Source organism: Geotrypetes seraphini, chromosome 5, assembly GCF_902459505.1.
Source record: "Geotrypetes seraphini chromosome 5, aGeoSer1.1, whole genome shotgun sequence".
In the NCBI taxonomy this organism is placed as follows: domain Eukaryota; kingdom Metazoa; phylum Chordata; class Amphibia; order Gymnophiona; family Dermophiidae; genus Geotrypetes; species Geotrypetes seraphini.
In genome coordinates, this window is record NC_047088.1 from 92,171,264 (window position 1) to 92,190,922 (window position 19,659).

A 19,659-nucleotide genomic window follows, 5' to 3' on the forward strand; every position below is an offset into this window, starting at 1 on the left:
AGATCAACAAGAGATATCCTCACTTCCTAACTGTATCCTGTAATAGTACCGCCAGGGGGCCACCATGCAGTCCCAATCATTACTACATAATTCTATCACCAGGGACCCTGGTCACTGCTGTATGCCTTGCACTGTGACCATGATATGGCCCTCTCCAGGACAGGATTAACCCTTTGATAGGCCAAAGACAAACAAGCACATTGGACCCCTCCCCTCCATCATAATATAAATACATTTTAAGCCTTCCATAAAAGGGGTTCCACATGGTTCAAACTGAAGAGAAGGAAGCAGCAGATATGAAATGCAGTCACCCACTTCTGCCAAGTGGAGGATAAAACACAAGGAATGCAGAGAATAGACCAGAGTTTCTCAGCTTCTTCAAGCCAAGCACCCCCTAAGTCTAATAAATATCAACCGAGTACCCATGCCCCGCTCCAGACCCCACCCCTATAATAGTACTAGTTATAATACAATTTCTTCCATTCATTTTTCTTATACACACAATAGAACCTTATTAATACATAACTGTAAAAACAAAAGCAAATATAGTGCAAAAGACAAATACAGTGCAAAATAGCAGATATAAATTCTGAAAAGTGACATTTCAATCACTAAATTGAAAATAAAATCATTTTTCCTACGTTTGTTGTCTGGTGATTTCATGAGTCTCTGGTTGCACTTCCTTTTGACTGTGCATCCAATATTTCTTTCTTTCTGACTCCTGCACGCTTCCTCTCCTCTGGACCTTATTCCCTTCTCCAACCAACATCTCTCTCTGTCCCTCCATAAGTCCAACTTTTCTTCCTCACTCCTTCACCCGAAGTGGGGAAAGAGAAAGAAAGAAAGAGAGAGAGAGAGAAAGAAAGTGAAAGAGAGAGACTCTTTCCCACCCCCTTTACTGCCACAGCCAACATTTCTCCCCATCATATCCCCCAGCAGCATTTTTCACCACTGATCACCAGCTCCATGCCCATTTCTCCTATCACCCCTCTCCAGCAACATGCCACATCTCTCCCTCCATCACTAAGACCAATGTTCCTCCCCCTACATCCCCTTCAATCTGTCCCTCTGTTCCCTCACCACCACCATATCCAACATTTCTCCCTCTCATCCTTCTCTTCCCCATGCATCTCTACCTCAATCCTCTCTTTCTATGCCTAACAATTTTCCTCTTCCTTCATTTCCCCATGTGCACCATCTCTTTCCCTCTCACTCACATATTCATGCCTAACAATTCTCCCAAGTTAGTGTTTCCTTTCTCCCTCCCTTCTGTGTCCCATGTTCATATCCTCTCCCTTCCTTCTGTGTCCCAAGTTCGTGCCCCCCTCCCTGCATTCCAACCTTTGTCCCAAATTCCCTCCCCTACTTTCTCCCTTTGTCCCACAATCATGCCCCCTCTCCCCCTTACTTGCTACAACGTGCTCGCTCCCTTTAGGACCATCCAGCTCAGCTACTCCTTCCTGCCTTCAGCCACACAGGGACACATCGTGGGCAGCTGCTTTTGCATGCTGCACATGGCTGACCCACAAGCTTTCCCTTTGACATCAACTCTGATGTCGGAGAGAAGGTTTCTGGGTCAGCCACGTTTAGCGTGCAAAAGCAGCTGCCCACGATGTGTCCCTGTGTGGCTGAAGGCTGGAAGGAGCAGCCCTGAAGGAGCTAACTGGGATCTTCTGCTGACCCTGAAGGCTTCCCTCTGACATCAGCTACGACATCGGATGAAAGCTTTTTCGGGTCAGCTTCGGCAGACTGGGGAATGCAGGAAGGAGGGCAGCAAGAGACCTACTTAATGCCGTATACCCCTAACAAGTGGCTTGCGTACCGTGCCGCATGTTGAGAAACTCTGGAATAGACCTGCAGAAAGTCATGGCTAGTTTCTTTCCTCTAACATTCTTCTTTCTACCAGTAGATGATTTATCAGGGCAAAAATGTACCACAAGACATTGAAACAGTACATCAGAGAGGGCCCCAACTAAACATCTAGGCTCTTGGCAAATGCCTAGTTTGTTTGTGCTTTAATCCTTCCTTGCTCCCTGTCATACATCCTGCAATACTACTACCCAGAGTCCCAGTCAGCAGAGATATTATGAGGTATCCTATTACTACCACATACAAGTTTATATTCTACTTATTTAAAATAAAATTCTAAGAGGATAACAGAGATCTAGCAATCGGGAGAAAATACCATATTCCAAAATTCAACAAATAAAAACTACCGTGTTTCCCTGAAAATAAGACACTGTCTTATATTAATTTTGGGCCCAAAAAAGGCACTAAGTCTTATTTTTAAGGCGGTCTTATTTTTTTCATATACAATGATCATCTCCCTTCCTCTCCTCTACCCCAATTCTTCCTATTTCCTTTCTCTCCCCCACATGTGCAGCATCTTTCCTCCCCTCTCACCTACCTCCTTGTGCAGTATCTTTCTATCCCTCTCTCCCACCCCTTGTGCAGCGGAACCCTTGCAGCTTCTATCCCTCCCTCCCATCCCTTGCAGCTTCTATCCCACCCGAAAATCATGCTAGGGCTTATTTTTTGGGAAACACGGTATGTAACACTACAATCATGTCTGAAAATATGTTTTTAAAGCCTTATGAAAAAGATAAGAGGGCAACATTCTAATCTGTAATGGAAGATTGTTCTAAATTCTGGACACGATTCTTTTTATAATGAACATTTTTTCACTGCAGGATACTTTAGCTTTAATTTCTGAGTATTCCTTGATGTAAGCCAATTACTAGGTAAAGACAGAATTTTGGTTAGACTTCAGAATTCAAACTAATAAATTATATATCAATCAAGCAAGCAATTTTAAATTCAACTTTCTTGTTAACTGGAAGCCAATGCAATATGGCCAACAGTGGAGAGGCCTGTTCAAACTTACCCAATGTGTTTCCCAGTGTCTTATATTAATTCTGCATCCATATGACACATTAGTGCCTTATTTTTTTTCATGTACAACAATCATCTCTCCTCCACCCCAATTCTTCCTCTTTCCTTTCTCCCCCCTCCCATGTGCAGCATCTTTCCCTCCCTTCCATCCCCCTGTGCAGCAGAACCCCACTGACCCTCTCACCATGAGATTGACATATCTCCGCTCTGAGGCCTCCAAAAACAGAAGCCCGCGGCAGCGCTCTGAACAGGCTGCTTCACGGTCTTACCCACTGTGGCTTTCCCTCTGCTGCATCATTGATGACAGCATCAGTGAAGCTGCAGAGGGAAGGCCCCAGCAGGGAAGGCCGCAAAGCAGCCCCTTCAGAGCGCTGCCACCACTGCTGTTTTTGGAGGCCTCAGAGCGGAGTATGTCAGGTCTCTCCGGGATAGGGGGGGAAGGAGTCGCTGAATTGACAAGTCTGATTTTTTGGGTGAATCGGGAAGCACTAGTGTCGGGGATGGAGTTGGGGGCTTCGGGGGTCGATCTTAACTAGGGCTTATTTTGGGGGTAGGGCTTATATTAAGAGCATCTTTAAAAGTTATGTTAGGGCTTATTTTCGAGATAGATCTTATTTTTAGGGAAATACGGTATTAACCTGGCAGGAGTTATTTTACAAAAGTTGGAGTCTTCCTTGCAATTTAGTTCTATATAGTGAGTTATAGTAGTCCAACTGCAGAAAAAATATAAAATGAGTAATAACTAATGAAAGATTAGGTTCTTACCTCTGCTAATCTTCTTTCTTGTAAATCAGTGTATCACAAACTGTGTGCCATGGCACACTAATGTGCCTCCTGAGATTTCAGGTGTGCTGTGGCACACTGGGGAGGAGGAGAGGCACCAGCACCAGCACCAGCTGACTGCCTACAGGACGTAGGCAATCAGCTGGCACCAGCACCTCTCCTTCTCTCCAGCTATGTTCCCTGCTGGCACCCCCGACTAGCATCTCGGTTCCTGTCTGAAGGGCCTATGCGCATGCGCGGACATCGACATGATGACATCATGCATGCACGTGACATCATAAGGATGCCCGTGCACTTCCGGGTGTCTTGAGCTGCGGTCACTACCTTTAGTGTGCTGCAGCTCGAGAAAGTTTGCGGGACACTGTTATAAATCCACGCTTTATTCTGGGACCAGTGGGTTTTATGCATGTCCAGCCGTCAGCCACTGTAGAAAGCTTAAGATGATTGAAGCCATAACTCCTCCATCTGCTAGCATATCCTGGAGCACGCGTTTTAGATTCCAGTCAGTCTTCAAGCAGCCAGGAACATCTACAGAAAAAAAATAAACAGGGGAGATAGGGAACTCCCCACCAAACAAATCAATTCTGCTCATATTAACATATGCAAAACAACAACAAAGAAAACTATAAAACAGGTTATGAAACATTAGAACTAGAACTACAAAAACAGTGCTATAAGGAGACATAGCCTGCCCTGTGACAGAAGGAACAAACGCCAGAAGGCGAACTGCCCGATTCACATGGAATACAGAAACCACTTTCAGAGCAAGGAAGGAACCGTACGCAAGCGCACCTCAATATCCACAATACGCAAGAAGGATCCTGACAAGAGCTTGAAGCTCCAAAACTGTCCAAGCTGACATGACAGACAAAGATCCATCATGGATGTCTGCTCCAGAGGCTCATAAGAAAAAAAGGGGGGTTTATTTTAGAGTAACTAATAAATTGATCAAACCACTCATAAGGCAGGCGAGCCAGGGAGCGGAGACCGGATTCAGATTCCATATCAGACAAGGGAGGCACAAAGGAGGCCTCAGACCAACCGCATTCCATAGAAAATGGACCACATCTGGAAGAACCGCCAAAGATCCTCTGAAGGCAATAGGGCGCAGGCAGGACAGAACTACAATCTAAATCTGTAGGGAAGTCACTGCAAGGCCCTTCTGCACCCAAAGGACCGAGAGAGAAGAAGAATCCTCCTGATGGCTAGTGTGCCACACTTCCACACAGTGAAAGTGCGCCAAAACTTTCACGCTAGTGCACTAAACTTTCACGCAGGTCGCCCCCATGCCGGAGTTTCTTCGGCCAGTGAGCAACATGAGCAGGAGCGCAATTTGGCGCTGCTGCTCAGTACTGAGAGGCATCCTTACTGCCTCCCGTGAATCCTCACGAGAATTCGTGTAGCCAGTAAGGATGCCTCTCAGTACCAAGCAGCAGCGCAAAATCGCGCTCCTGCTTATGTCACTCAGCGGCAGAAGGAACTCGCGGCAGCCGGTTAGCAGCAGGGCAGGATCTTGGAAAGTTTGCTCCTGCCCACTGCACCTCCACACAGATCGCCAAGATGAGGTACCTATGAGGCTAGGGCAGGGAGGGAGGTGGGGCAGAGCCTAGCTGCGGCGGCAGCCTGGAAAAAAAAAATTCTGGGAGGGGCATTAACCCAAATATAAGCCGGGACCCCCAATTTTGGGCCAATTTTTTGGCCCAAAAATCCAGGTTTATATTCAAGTATATACAGTTCTAAAGCAATCCAAACATAGGGAGGGAAATAACCCAGGGAACGTGCAATTCCATGTTCCCTCAATCCTGCCCTGCAGCACATGACCAAGGAAATATGAAACTCCAGAGTATGTATCCCACGCTCATTCAGAAGCTAACCCCCATAGTTCATGTGAGCAGGAGCAATCAACGCCGGAGAGCACCATGCTGCAGACAGCACTGCTCCCGTGCCCCTCAACAGAACATATGAGGGCAAGGCAGCCTCCTACCGTGACCACAATGCCCCTGTGGAATGAAACCATTGTGTCTGGTAATGGCCTTTAGCTGACAGCCAAACCCATGTGCATCACCACAGACCAGCCCTACTTACCCCCGCAAGGTATTAGGGCAGCAAGCCAGAAGCGCGACAAGTGAAGACTCCCCATCCAATTGAAGCCTCCCCATCTAACTGAAGCCTTCCCAAGAACAATGTCCACGGGGCTCCCACAGGAGGCAAACTGCTGACCAAAGTCAGGAAGAATGCCAGGAGGAGACAAAGGTCTTCCCCCCGAATCCCAAGGAGATACAGGGACAACCTCAGAAACTGAGGTAGTTGAACCAACCTCCCGTCCACTCCTCCACATGAAGGAATCCAAGAAGGAGTGGCAGGAATGAACTCACAACTGAGGCCTGAACCACAGGAAAATATCCGAGGCCCGAGCCACAGGAAAGCACTCTCCACGGAGGCCCGAGCCACAGGAAAGCACTCTCCACTGAGGCCCGAGCCCACAGGAACTTTTCTCCTCCGAAGCCTAGGCCAAAGCCCCAGGAACGCTCCTCGTCTGAGGCCTAAGCCCCAGGAACGCTCCTCGTCTGAGGCCTAAGCCCCAGGAACGCTCCTCGTCTGAGGCCTAAGCCAGAGGAACGCTCCTCGTCTGAGGCCTAAGCCCCAGGAACGCTCCTCGTCTGAGGCCTAAGCCCCAGGAACGCTCCTCGTCTGAGGCCTAAGCCACAGGAACACTTCTTCTCTGAGGACCAAGCCTCATCTCTGATCTGGGAAACTGACGCCAGTAGCTACCGCCAAGCCTATCCCCGCAGGCAGTCCCGTACCAACAAAGAAATGCCTACCATTGAGTGGAGGACTTTAGACTTTTCAACATTGCCGCAGGAGCATTTCTTATGCTTGCTGGGTTCAGCTACAACGGCTCTGTTCAGAACCTTATTCCAGTTACGGGTAAGGGAGTGAGCCTGCCTGCCTAAACCAGCTGACCGCTGTCATCAACAGATAATCTTTCGGCAGCTGGGCTTTAAATTCAACTGCGCCAATGGCGTGCAGCCATTTGGTGTGCTGAAGGCACACATCAAAGGCACGTGCGCCTTAGCTCGCGCCTTTGCAAAGCGACTAGATGAAGTGACAAAAAGATGAGACTCGTACACTTTTCAAATACAGATAGTTTAGATCCGACTTATGTTGTATATAGAAAGCAAGTGGCCTGTGTGATTTATTTGGTGGAAAATGGCTAAACCTGCAAATCTTTTATGGATTTGATATTTATTTTGGTTTAATAGTTGGGCTAGTGCAATAATTAATGCTGACTTTATTCCAGTCCATTTTTCTTGGAATCGATTCGCAAAATATGGGGCTCTTTTTAGAGCTCCCAGATGTTTATATAATTATAATGAGTCTGGACCATGGCAAATACCAGTTTTGATTATACCTTGTCACAATCCCAGAAAACCTATACTAAGACATAAATTTCTACAATCTATTGAGCTTTTAACTCCCCATGGAATTGAGTTTTCTAGCTTAAAGAGTGCTTATTTAAATATACAGTCTATTAGGAATAAAACTACTTTGGTAAGTGATTGGTTGGAGGAATCAAACCTGGATATTGTATTACTCAAAGAAACACGGATGGTTTCAGATAATGATGTTATTATAAATGATTTTTTTACCTCAAGGTTTTAAGATAATTCCATTATCTCGAAATTCAAAAAGAGGAGGTGGGTTGGCAATACTTTTGAAAGATTCTTTTGATTTTACAATATTGGATTCTATATCAACTTCTAGCCATGAATTTTTGACTTGTAGATTGTCACAGGAATTATTGGATGAATTTTTAATAGTTACTTTGCTTTATATTCCTCCTAAAATCTTCTCAGTGACCGCCCCAACGATCTGGAACGCTCTTCCTATATATTTAAGAGCTGAACAAAATCTGCAAAAATTTAAAGGTAGTTTAAAATGTTTTCTTTTTAAAGACGCCTTTAACTGACTATTCGATTCAAGTCTAGCAATTCTTAATTTTATCCCTCCCTATTGTGTTTCCCTTTTATGTATCTTTTCTTCTAAAATATTGTAGTTCTCCCCTCCTTTTCATTGTATCTCTAAGGCTTAAATAGCCAAGTTTGTCAATTTAGTTAAGTTGTTTGTCCTTTTGTAATCCTAAAAATTTATTTTAATTGTATAACACTTTGTACCATAGGATAAGCGTTTAATCAAATACTTGAATAAACTTGAAACTTGGTGAGAGAAGATTTTTATGAGTTTGTACTATCTAGCTCAACGTTAGGTCCATATCACCTTTTGCTGGGTGATATAAATATTCATATGGATCAGGCACGTACAGATGTTGATGATTTATTTTCTTTTTTAAAGAGTTTGGATTTTATATTACAACAGGAAAAAACACACTGTAAGGGTAATCAATTTGATTTGGTGACCTTTTCTACTAAAGTACATTCCTTCCAATATTAAAATTGATCTAATCGAGGTATCATGGAGTGACACGGTTTGGTCTCATCATCGTTTATGTAATTTTTATGTAAAATGGCAGAATAAACTAGGTAAAGTAAATAATGAAAGGGGCCATAGGAATAAGAAGGTTGATACTATGGGAAGCGGTAAGGTAGATCATGTAGAATTTTGGTCACATTATGAATTGAAAGTGACAGAGGGACAAGAAGAAAATTTTATTCTGATTGGACAAATTTTAGCACTCAAATTTTAGATGATATAGCACCACAGAAGAGAATGCGTAGGAGGGAAAGAGTAAATAATATTTGGTTTGATGCAGAGTTATTAGAATTAAAAAAGGCACTCAGAAGGGTAGAGAAGATTTGGATTAAATCAGGCAAAATAGAAGATAGAAATAATTGGAGATTGAAACTCAAGGAATACAAAACTATGATTACAGAGAAACATAGTACTTATTATAGGATAAGATTGGAGATGTAAAGACTAATAGTAAAGAGCTTTATAATTTGGTTTGTGGGTTGTTTGAGACCGACTCAAAAAAATGATCAAAAAAGGAAGCTATCCCATCTGCTAATAAATAGGTGGAATTCTTTAAAAATAAAATTAGTGGGTTACAAGCATTTTTTAAGGATCAAGTTACAGATTTGCATATAGTTTTTAATGATCAAGTTAATGATGTTTCTGATCCTTTTCACTCAATAGGATATCTAGAGAGTATTAGGACAGACATGATTTGGGAACATTTTGTTATCCCAGAGTGGGATTAATTCTGTAAATTATATTCAAAGTATGCTAAAAAATATTGTCGTTTAGATACTTGCCCAAGAAATGTATTGAGAATGCCATCGTTTACTTTCAAAACCAACCTTTTAAAATGGATTACTCTTCAGTTGCAAAAGGGACAATTTGAGCAAAATTTAGGAAGAATTATAATTACACCTATTGTGAAAAATCTCAAGGAATCACTTAAGTGTGAAAACAATTATAGACCGGTAGCCAGTATTCCATTGTTTGAAACGGTAATAGAGGGGTTAGTTAATACTGAATTGGTAAGATATTTGGATAAATTTAACATTTTGCATGATCATTAATCAGGGTTTCGATCAGGATATAGCACTGAAACTAATAGCATCATTACTGAATCAGCTTACTATTCCATTTAGTACTGGTACTAGTGCCTTTTGATTTAGTGGATCATGATCTACTGTTAAACTGCTTGGATTCAATTGGGATCAGGGGCAATGTAAAAAATTGGTTTAGTGGGTTTTCTTGTAAATGTTGCTCCGACTTATTAGGATTACTCCTCCTTCAAGTATTATTTTGGGCTAACAAACAGTTTAATGATATATTTCTTTCCTTATTTGTCTTTATTGCCTATTTACTATTATTGTAGAAACTGTTGATTTCAATATGATTTTTGTTATCATGAAAATGTGAAACTCAATAAAGAGAATATTAACACAAAAATTGGTTTAGTGGGCTCTTGAAATATAGAACACATGTAGTGTTTACCGAAGATAAATACTCTTTTGCATGGAAGAACTCATGTGGAGTTCCGCAGGGTTCTCCCTTATCCCCGACATTGTTTAATATATACTTAGGGCCTGTTTTACAAAGCCGCGCTAGCAGCTGCTGCGCGGCAACAGCCCAGAAGCCCTTTAAATCTCTTTGGGCTTTAGGGCTGTTACCATGCTGCAGCCGCAAGCGCGGTTTTGTAAAACAGGCCCTTAGGCCCTGATTCTGTATAGGACGCCCGGGAGAGGTGTCTTATTCAGAATCGGCCTACACTAAACCCCGATTCTGTAACCGGCGTCCATGTTACAGACGCTGGTTAGAGAATCGGGTTAGATTAGACACGGCCTGCTACACTTATCGCGGCAAGAGATCTCTCTGCCGCTATAAGTATAGCGGGCCGCGGCCCTCTGTCCGATCGCTGGCAGGAGGGTGCCCAATCCTTCCTGCCCGAAGACGCACCCGACACTACCGACCGCCCCCCCCCAACATTACCGATCTCCCTCCCACCCCGACACTACCGATCGCTGGCAGGAGGGTGCCCAAACCCTCCTGCCAGAAGATGCCCCCCCCCCGACAATATCGATCGCTGGCAGGAGGGTGCCCAATCCTTCCTGCCCGAAGACACACCCTCCCCCCCCCCGACAATATCGATCGCTGGCAGGAGGGTGCCCAATCCCTCCTGCCCGAAGACGCATCCTCTCCCCCGGCGCTAACAACCCCCAAACCTCCACTCCACCAAACTAACCTTTTCTTAAGGCCAGAGGGGTTTTGCCCGTCCAGCCGGCAGGCCCGCCTCATCGAAATGAGGCGGGCCCGCCCCTTCCCGCCGAAGCCTAAGGCCTGATTGGCCCAGGCTCTAGAAGCCTGGACCAATCAGGCTTTAGGCATAGCGGGTCCGCCCATCCCCACTAAGTCTAAGGCACTTTGGAAAATCAGGTCCTTAGTGTCTCTGGCTTATTTGCTCCAAAGTCTGAATGTAATGTTTTACATATATGCAGATGATATTACTATTTTGCTACCCAGTAAGGCTATTTCGAATGAACTAATTACTCAGATTTATTTTGGAAAAGATAGAATTGTGGATGATGCAGATTAGGTTAAAGCTCAATCCTGAAAAAAATAAGATTTTTTTAGCTAGTCCTAATGAAAAAATTCAGGATACAACAATCCAATTTAATGGTCAAACTTTGCGATAGCGTCAAATCTGAAGATTTTGGGAATAACTCTGGATCGCATACAGATCTCTTAATTAAAAAAAGCACTATTGTGGAAACTGAGGACTATTAAGAAGTATTTTGACCTGGAATCCTTTCAGTTGCTGGTCCAGTCTACAGTATTGTCTACCTTGGATTATTGAAATATTGTTTATTTAGGATTACCAAAAAAGATTTTGTTAAGACTCAGATTGGTTCAGAATGCTGCGATTCGTTTTATCTTTGGTCTTAAAAAATATGATCACGTAAACCCTTTTTTGCTAGGCTACATTGGCAGCCTTTTGGGGCCAGAGTGTTTAAGTTTTGTAAATGGTGTATTTGCTACAAGGCTCTTTTTGGATTATTACCCTCTTATCTGGTACTATTTGAAATTGTTTAATTCAAAAAACCTATACCAGAAAGCACAATTACTTACCGTAACAGTTGTTATCCAGGGAAAGCAGGCAGATATTCTCAACAGATGGGTGATGTCACTGACGGAGTCCCACAGTGGACAACCTCGCAAGCAGACTTGCTTGAAGATCTTTATAAGAGCTTACAAGTGCTGCACTGTGCATGCCAGAGTGCCTTCCCGCCCGAGTGAAGGCGCGCGTCTCCTGTGAGGTACCTCAGTTCAGATAGCTAGCTAAGAAGCTAACCAGGGGAGGAGGGTGGGTTGTGAGAATATCTGCCTGCTGTCCCTGGATAACAACTGTTACGGTAAGTAACTGTGCTTTATCCCAGGACAAGCAGGCAGCATATTCTCAACAGGTGGGTGACCTCCAAGCTAAGCAAAAAGGAATGGAGGGAGAGTTGGCAATTCAAGAAAAGAGATTTTGTAAAACAGACTAGCCAAAATGGCCATCCCTTCTGGAGAAAGTATCCAGACAGTAATGAGAGGTGAATGTATGAACCGAGGAACAAGTGGCAGCCCTGCAGATTTCCTCAATAGGATTTGATCTAAGGAAAGCTACAGAGGCCGCCATTGCTCTAACTCTGTGGCCCGTGACTCGATCCTGCAGAGGGAGACCAGCATGAGCATAGCAGAAAGAGATGCAGGACCGCAGTGTAGAGCTTAGATGGTTGAGCTTTCTTTAATGAAGATTCCACAACCAAGGACTGGTGAGACAATTGAGATTTCTCAAATCCCTTACAAGGTACGGTGCGATACCTGGATTCCAGCTTGGATGGAATGGCTGTAATGGAATAAGGAGTGTCCATATTCCTGAAGAAAGTTTGCTTTAACACTGGAGTCATAGGAAGTCTCAAGGTCTCCTTGGGTGGATGAGGTAACTCCATGTCGGCCAAGTATTCAGGAGTGTATTTGGAATCAGAATGGAGATTCAGCTGAAGAGCTTTCCCCCATGTCAAAGACAAACCTCGCAAAAGAGGCAGACTTCTAGGTAGAAGGACCCTCAGGAGGAGTGCGAGACTTAGGAGCCACTGAATAGGAAGGAGAAGCCTCTCTGGAATATTGAGAAGGAGGCTCAGAATCCAGCTGCACAGTGACTGAAGAAGCTCCACTACCTGTGACAGGAGGAGTCAGAGAGTGCTTGCGCTTAAGAAGCCTCGATGGTGAAGTCCCCGGGATTCGAGGAACAGAGTGGGTCGAGACATGAGGAGAAGGCTCCCTCGGAGGCGGTCTTGATGGAGGAGTCTTCGACCTCGATGGACTTCAAGGAGAAGCAGCCGGTGTAAGAGCTTTGCGAGACTTATGTTTACATTTTGAAGAAGTCTCGACAGCCTTTGATAAATGAGGCATAGAAGACTCAGTATCCGGAGGAGGAGAGGTCTTCCGCTTGAGAAAAGACTCCTGACTGTGCTAAGAAGCAAGATGCCTCAAATGCCTCGAGTGAAGCCTCGATCGAGGTTCAGGAGACTGTGTTCCAGGAGGAGGTGAAGTCACTGGATGATAAGCGACGAGACTTCCGAGGCTTGCCTCGAGGTGCTTCAACAGGGGGCTCAAACTGCAGCTCAGGCTGGCTTGTAGGAAGCAGGGTCGAGGCCGGGAGGAGCTGAGCCATGACCGAGGATATCTGAGTGGTCAGAATGGCTTTCAACATGTCCTCAAACATAGGCACCGAGACAAAGGGATCAGGTCTCAAAGGTGTAGCAGTGAGCTCCAAAGAGGGCGACCTCGAGGATGAGTGTTCCCTATGTTTGGAGGCACGCTTAGCTGGAGGTCTCGAAAAGGCTGGCAGGATCGTAGGCACGGCCTGGGATGCTTGAGACTCTGGAGGCTTCTTAGGAAGGGTACCCAAAGGAGAAACAGGAGACTTACCCACAGATGAAGACTTCGCAGGAACTGCAGGCGAGGCCTTCAAGATCAAAGGTGTCGAGGTTGAGGCCTTGGTTGAGGCAGTCACAGGTGTCGGGGTCGAGGTCTTGGAAGTTGAGGCTGCCCCCGAAGCAAAGGTCAAGACCCTTTCAGCAGACTGTTCCATCATGCCAAATAGTTGAAGAATTTTATCCCGGCATCTGCGAAGGGCTCGAGGTTGAAGGGTAGCACAGCGCGAACAAGTGTCGGGGCAATGTTCGGGACCCAGGCAAGCGATGCACCAACAATGAGGGTCGGTGAGTGAAAGTACCTTGCAGCACTGACTACACTTTTTGAAACCGGTAAGAGGCCGGGACATAGAAAAAAGAAAAGGCCAACGCAAGAACGAGGTTCAGCGGCCAAGCCTAGGCCAACGGCCAAAAAGAAACAATAAAAAAACTATTTTTTTTTTTTAAAAGAAAAGGAGAAAAGACAGGCAGGCACAGCGACTGAGAAAAACAACAAAGCCGCTGTGCGAGAAGGCAACGAAGTAGCTGCAGAGCTGAAGTGAAGAGGACTTCTCGGCTCTGCGGAAAACGTTGAACTGAGGTACCTCACAGGAGACACGCGCCCTCACTCGGGCAGGAAGGCACTTGCGCATGCGCAGTGCAGCACTTGTAAGCTCTTATAAAGATCTTCAAGCAAGTCTGCTTGCGAGGCTGTCCGCTGGGAGGCTCCGTTGGTGATGTCACCCACCTGTTGAGAATATGCTGCCTGCTTGTTCAGGTATGTTTATCTTCCCTACCCCAAGGGCCTGTCGTTATAGAACTTTCTTTGACAGGACATTAGAATATCAGGTAGGGAAAATTAATTCTTGGATAAGCCCGTCGATTGTTCAGGTTCATTCTTACCCTATATTTAGGAAATTATTAAAAACTTATTTATTTGATAAACAAGATTGTTGATTTTTTATTAAGTTTAAGTTTATAATGGTATTTTTATTAGGTTGTATCTTTTTAACTCTTTCTTCCAACTATGTTGCATTTAACTGAGGTATTAACAGGTGTGTGTTTGAAACTGTATTTTAACTATGGTATATTAATTTGCTCATTAGTTCCAGTGTGTACGAGATTGTATTATTAATTTAAATGTTTTTAACTTTCTCTGTTGTGAACCGCCTAGAACTACTGGCAGGGTGGTATACAAGAAAATAAATTATTATTATTATTATTATTACTACCTCTCCCTGTCGGAAGGCATCGCTGTCCAGAAAGAAAATAGAACTCACGGTCCCGTTAGTGGTCACAAACAGCACCTGGTCGAAGCCATTCCCAGTGGACCAGCCACCCTCCCTCGGAGGACCCAACAAGTAAAGAGAACTACCGCCTACAAGCTGCTGGTGACCAACCAACAGAAGGAGTGTAGGCCACTGGAGACCAACTCCTAGCGCAACCAGAAGCAAGTAAAAAACGCTTACTCGCACCGTGCTGAAAGGTACCTGGGACCCCATGATGACATATGGGCCTTAAGGCATCCCATACCCTTAGGGACCCAAGCTCGTCTCACCAGATCATGCCAAAGCAACGACATTTCTGCCAAATGCAAATTCACCACCACTCGCTTGCCATTGCAGCAAGCAACATATCCTTGCTGCTACCAGGAAAGGAAAAAAGTGCCGCGAGGCAGTGAAGAAAAATACAGCCTCAGCTCATCTGCGGGAAGGCTTCGGAAATCCTTGCTGCCGGTGCCCCCCCCCCCCCCCCGCCCCCCAAACTAGGCTCTCACGTCCCCGGGAAAGGCAATACATAGAGCCCCCGACAAAAAAATCCAGCCTGTTATCGCGTAACCAGCCAGTGACCAGTACTCTTTTACCGTACCTCTTCCTCTTCTGGCATCCCTTGTGGGTAAGAATAAACTTACAGAAGGCACTCTGTTGATTCTGGTAAGGAACCCGGGAGGGCCTAGGTGTTATCCTGAAGAAGGTGCGGTAGGGACGCTGGGGAGACCCAGGTGTACTTCCAAAGCTGGCACAATATGCTAGAACAACCCTCCATTCCAAAAGCCCAACCTGGCTTAAACGCTCCTTTGCCCCAGGACCCATAGAATCCAGGAGCTGTGAGAAACCCATCCGCGAGCCTGCTGGAGATAAGAGTATACTGGTTGGCCAGGAGGCTGTGCATCCAAGATATACCCTGAGAACAACTCAGTGCGCTCTATCTGCTGGTTGATGGCTGTTATCCCACTAGTCTTTGGATTCATCTGCTGCTGACGACAAAGAAAGAGAGATTGTTTACCCATTGACCCTGCCTACCTACATCAGCTGGTATATGCCCTATAAAGTCTCCCATCTTGCGGCGCACGCCTTTGGCGCATGCTTAAGAAGCAGGTTATGCTCCTTAATGCGCTCCTTTGTGTGTGTCTGGGGTGCGAGTCTCCAAATTATTATTTTCCAGCCTGGAAATTTCTGTCCTCTATTTATTTCTCCCTCTTTTTACTATTTTTTTCACTCAATTTCCTAGAGGCCTAGTTAGATCATTTAGCTGTTTTTTGTGAGGAAGAGGGGTTCCACTTCAAGAGAGGTTCCACTTCAAGAGGGGTTCCACTTCAAAACGTTTTGGGCGTTTTGGGGCAAGAGCAAGCTCTTCAGGAGATATGGACTGCACCTGGAGGGAACTACCGTATTTTCACGCATATAACGCGCGCGTTATACGCGTTTTTACCTACCGCGCATACCCCTCGCGCGTTATATGCGTGAGCGCGGTATACGAAAGTTTTAAAACATAGTTCCCACCCCGCCCGATTCACCCCCCCAGCAGGACCACTCGCACCCCCACCCCGAACGACCACTCGCACGCGCTCCCACCCGCACCCGCATCCACGATCGGAGCAAGAGGGAGCCCAAGCCCTCTTGCCCGGCCGACTCCCCGACGTCCGATACATCCCCCCCCCCCCCGGCAGGACCACTCGCACCCCCACCCCGAAGGACCGCCGACTTCCCGACAATATCGGGCCAGAAGGGAGCCCAAACCCTCCTGGCCACGGCGACCCCCTAACCCCACCCCGCACTACATTACGGGCAGGAGGGATCCCAGGCCCCCCTGCCCTCGACGCAAACCCCCCTCCCCCCAACGACCGTCCCCCCCCCAAGAACCTCCGACCGCCCCCCCAGCCGACCCGCGACCCCCCTGGCCGACCCCCACGACCCCCCCACCCCCCTTCCCCGTACCTTTGGAAGTTGGCCGGACAGACGGGAGCCAAACCCGCCTGTCCGGCAGGCAGCCAACGAAGGAATGAGGCCGGATTGGCCCATCCGTCCTAAAGCTCCGCCTACTGGTGGGGCCTAAGGCGCGTGGGCCAATCAGAATAGGCCCTGGAGCCTTAGGTCCCACCTGGGGGCGCGGCCTGAGGCACATGGTCGGGTTGGGCCCATGTGCCTCAGGCCGCGCCCCCAGGTGGGACCTAAGGCTCCAGGGCCTATTCTGATTGGCCCACGCGCCTTAGGCCCCACCAGTAGGCGGAGCTTTAGGACGGATGGGCCAATCCGGCCTCATTCCTTCGTTGGCTGCCTGCCGGACAGGCGGGTTTGGCTCCCGTCTGTCCGGCCAACTACCAAAGGTACGGGGAAGGGGGGTGGGGGGGGTCGTGGGGGTCGCCAGGGGGGTCGCGGGTCGGCTGGGGGGGCGGTCGGAGGTTCTTGGGGGGGGCGGTCGTTGGGGGGGAGGGGGGTTTGCGTCGAGGGCAGGAGGGCCTGGGATCCCTCCTGCCCGTAATGTAGTGCGGGGTGGGGTTAGGGGGTCGCCGTGGCCAGGAGGGTTTGGGCTCCCTTCTGGCCCAACTACCAAAGGTACGGGGAAGGGGGGTGGGGGCGTCGTGGGGGTCGCCAGGGGGGTCGCGGGTCGGCTGGGGGGGCGGTCGGAGGTTCTTGGGGGGGGCGGTCGTTGGGGGTGAGGGGGGTTTGCGTCGAGGGCAGGAGGGCCTGGGATCCCTCCTGCCCGTAATGTAGTGCGGGGTGGGGGTAGGGGGTCGCCGTGGCCAGGAGGGTTTGGGCTCCCTCCTGGCCCGATATTGTCGGGGAGTCGGCGGTCCTTCGGGGTGGGGGTGCGAATGGTCCTGCCGGGGGGGGGGGGGGGATGAATCGGACGTCGGGGGGGGTGAACGGAGAGTCGGGACAGCGCACGGAGAGGCGGGGCAGTGCACGGAAGTCAGGGGGGGGGTGAACGGAGAGTCGGGACAGCGCACGGAGAGGCGGGGCAGTGCACGGAAGTCAGGGGGGTGAACGGAGAGTCGGGACAGCGCACGGAAAGTCAGGGCAGTGCACGGAAGTCAGGGGGGGTGAACGGAGAGTCGGGACAGCGCACGGAAAGTCAGGGCAGTGCATGGAAGTCAGGGGGGGGTGAACGGAGAGTCGGGACAGCGCACGGAGAGGCGGGGCAGTGCACGGAAGTCAGGGGGGGGTGAACGGAGAGTCGGGACAGCGCACGGAGAGGCGGGGCAGTGCACGGAAGTCAGGGGGGTGAACGGAGAGTCGGGCAGCATGCGCGGTATAATCGTGAGCGCGTTATACCAAAGTTTTTGTGCTTATCATCGTGATTTCTGCGCGCTATACACGTGTGCGCGTTTTATACGGGTGCGTGTTATTTGCGTGAAAATACGGTAGACATCTAGAAAACAACATCAGAAGAGGAATAGAGCAGGCTTTAAACTAAGAAGAAGGGGAAAGCCGACAGTTGACCAAGTGTCGACGATTCGGAAGAAGGTATCCCGAGAGGATACTGAGTGGGAAAAATGCTGGGAAGACACAACGGGCCAAAAACAAGAGTTGACAGATCAAGAAGAGGATGTCCTCACTAGGCATACAGCTAACCCAGTTAGGGATAAAACTATTTAGTTATGCAGATGATTTTACGATCATCATCCCATTCGTTAATTCTATCTCTGAAACTATTCCTAAAGCTTCAGAAGCCATAAACGTGATGGAGCACTGGATGACAACCTTTAGGCTCAAACTTAATTCAGAAAAGACAACTTTCTTTGTTGCTTCGCCACATCTGCTTGACACCAAATCACCACTATGTATCAATAATCTTAATTACCCTATCCAACCTACCTTAAAGATACTAGGTGTAACTTTGGATCAGTGCCTAACCATGAGAGACCAGGTGGACTCCTTGATCAGAAAGGGATTTTTCACTCTCTGGAAACTCAGATCCATTAAAGCTTATTTCGATACAGCGGCATTCAGAACCCTAGTCCAATCCCTCGTACTGAGTCTGCTTGACTACTGTAACCACCTATTTAGCAATTTCCCAAAAGAACATGCAGCGTTTACAATTGATGCAAAATGCAGCGGTCAAACTGATCTTTGGGCTGAGGAAGTTTGACCACGTGACATCCTACTACCGGAAGCTGCATTGGCTGCCAATGGAGGCGCGCGTAAAGTTTAAATTTGCCTGCTTCTGCTTCAAAGCACTACACGGACTTGCCCCTAAATATATAACTGACCTTTTCGTCTTCTCAGCCAACAGACACAAGAGAAGCTCACATTCCAACTTCGTTTCCCCCCCAGTGAGAGGTTGTAAACTGAAAAAACACCATGAACATCTTCTCTCGCACCAAGCAGCATCATGGGGTAAAGACCTAGAACAATTGCTTTCGCCCACTACTTATGAGGAATTTAGGAAACGTCTGAAAACACACCTGTTCCTAAAGTATCTAGACAACTGATCCTCTCTTCTCTCTCCCCTCTATAGCGATTAACTTGTTCTATTGATCACTCTCTCCTCAAAAATGGATTTCCTGTCCTATTAACCTTCTTTCTTCCTCCCCTCTTAAAGTCAATCAATTTGTACCTTTGCTTAATCTTTGTAAACCGCATAGAACTTCACGGTATTGCGGTATATAAGCTGTTATTATTATTATGATAGGAAGATCGTAGCACAGGAAAAGAAAATTAAGGCAAAAAAATACCAGGACTTAATTGCATGTATACTAATGCAAGGAGCCTAAGGAACAAAATGGGAGAACTAGAAATCATGGCTAAAAAAGAGAACCTAGATATCATTGAGGTCTCTGAAACATGGCGAAATGAAGAAAACAAATGGGACATAGCACTGCCGGGGTACAAACTCTATCGCGAAGACAGGTCAGGTCAGAAAGGAGGAGGAATAGCCCTATACATAAAGGATAACATACACTTGACCAGAGTGGACACAGCAGCGATGACCAACAAATTGGAATCACTATGGGTAAAAATATAGGAAGGAATGGGCCCGAGATAAAGATGGGCCTGTACTATTGTCCACCTGGGCAAACTGAAGCAAATGATGAAATGAAAGCTGAGATGAAGCGAGAATGCAAAAGCGGTAACACGATTGTTATGGGAGACTTCAACTATCCCGGGATAGACTAGAGTCTTGGAAACTCAAAATGCGCTAGGGAGACCGGATTCCTGGAGGCTATACAGGACTGCTTCATGGAGCAGCTTGTCAGGGAACCGATGAGAGGGAATGCTACTTTGGATCTAATCCTCAATGGGCTAAGAGGACCTGCAAAAGAAGTGGAAGTAGT

The 19,659-nt window shown here is 47.1% G+C and overlaps 1 protein-coding gene across 1 annotated transcript in view; it reads right to left on the reverse strand.

Annotated features, from left to right (window-relative positions):
• TUFM (Tu translation elongation factor, mitochondrial) overlaps window positions 1–19,659 on the reverse strand; it is a 161,359-nt gene that overhangs the window by 65,357 nt on the left and 76,343 nt on the right. The gene's annotated exons all lie outside the window — the stretch shown is intronic.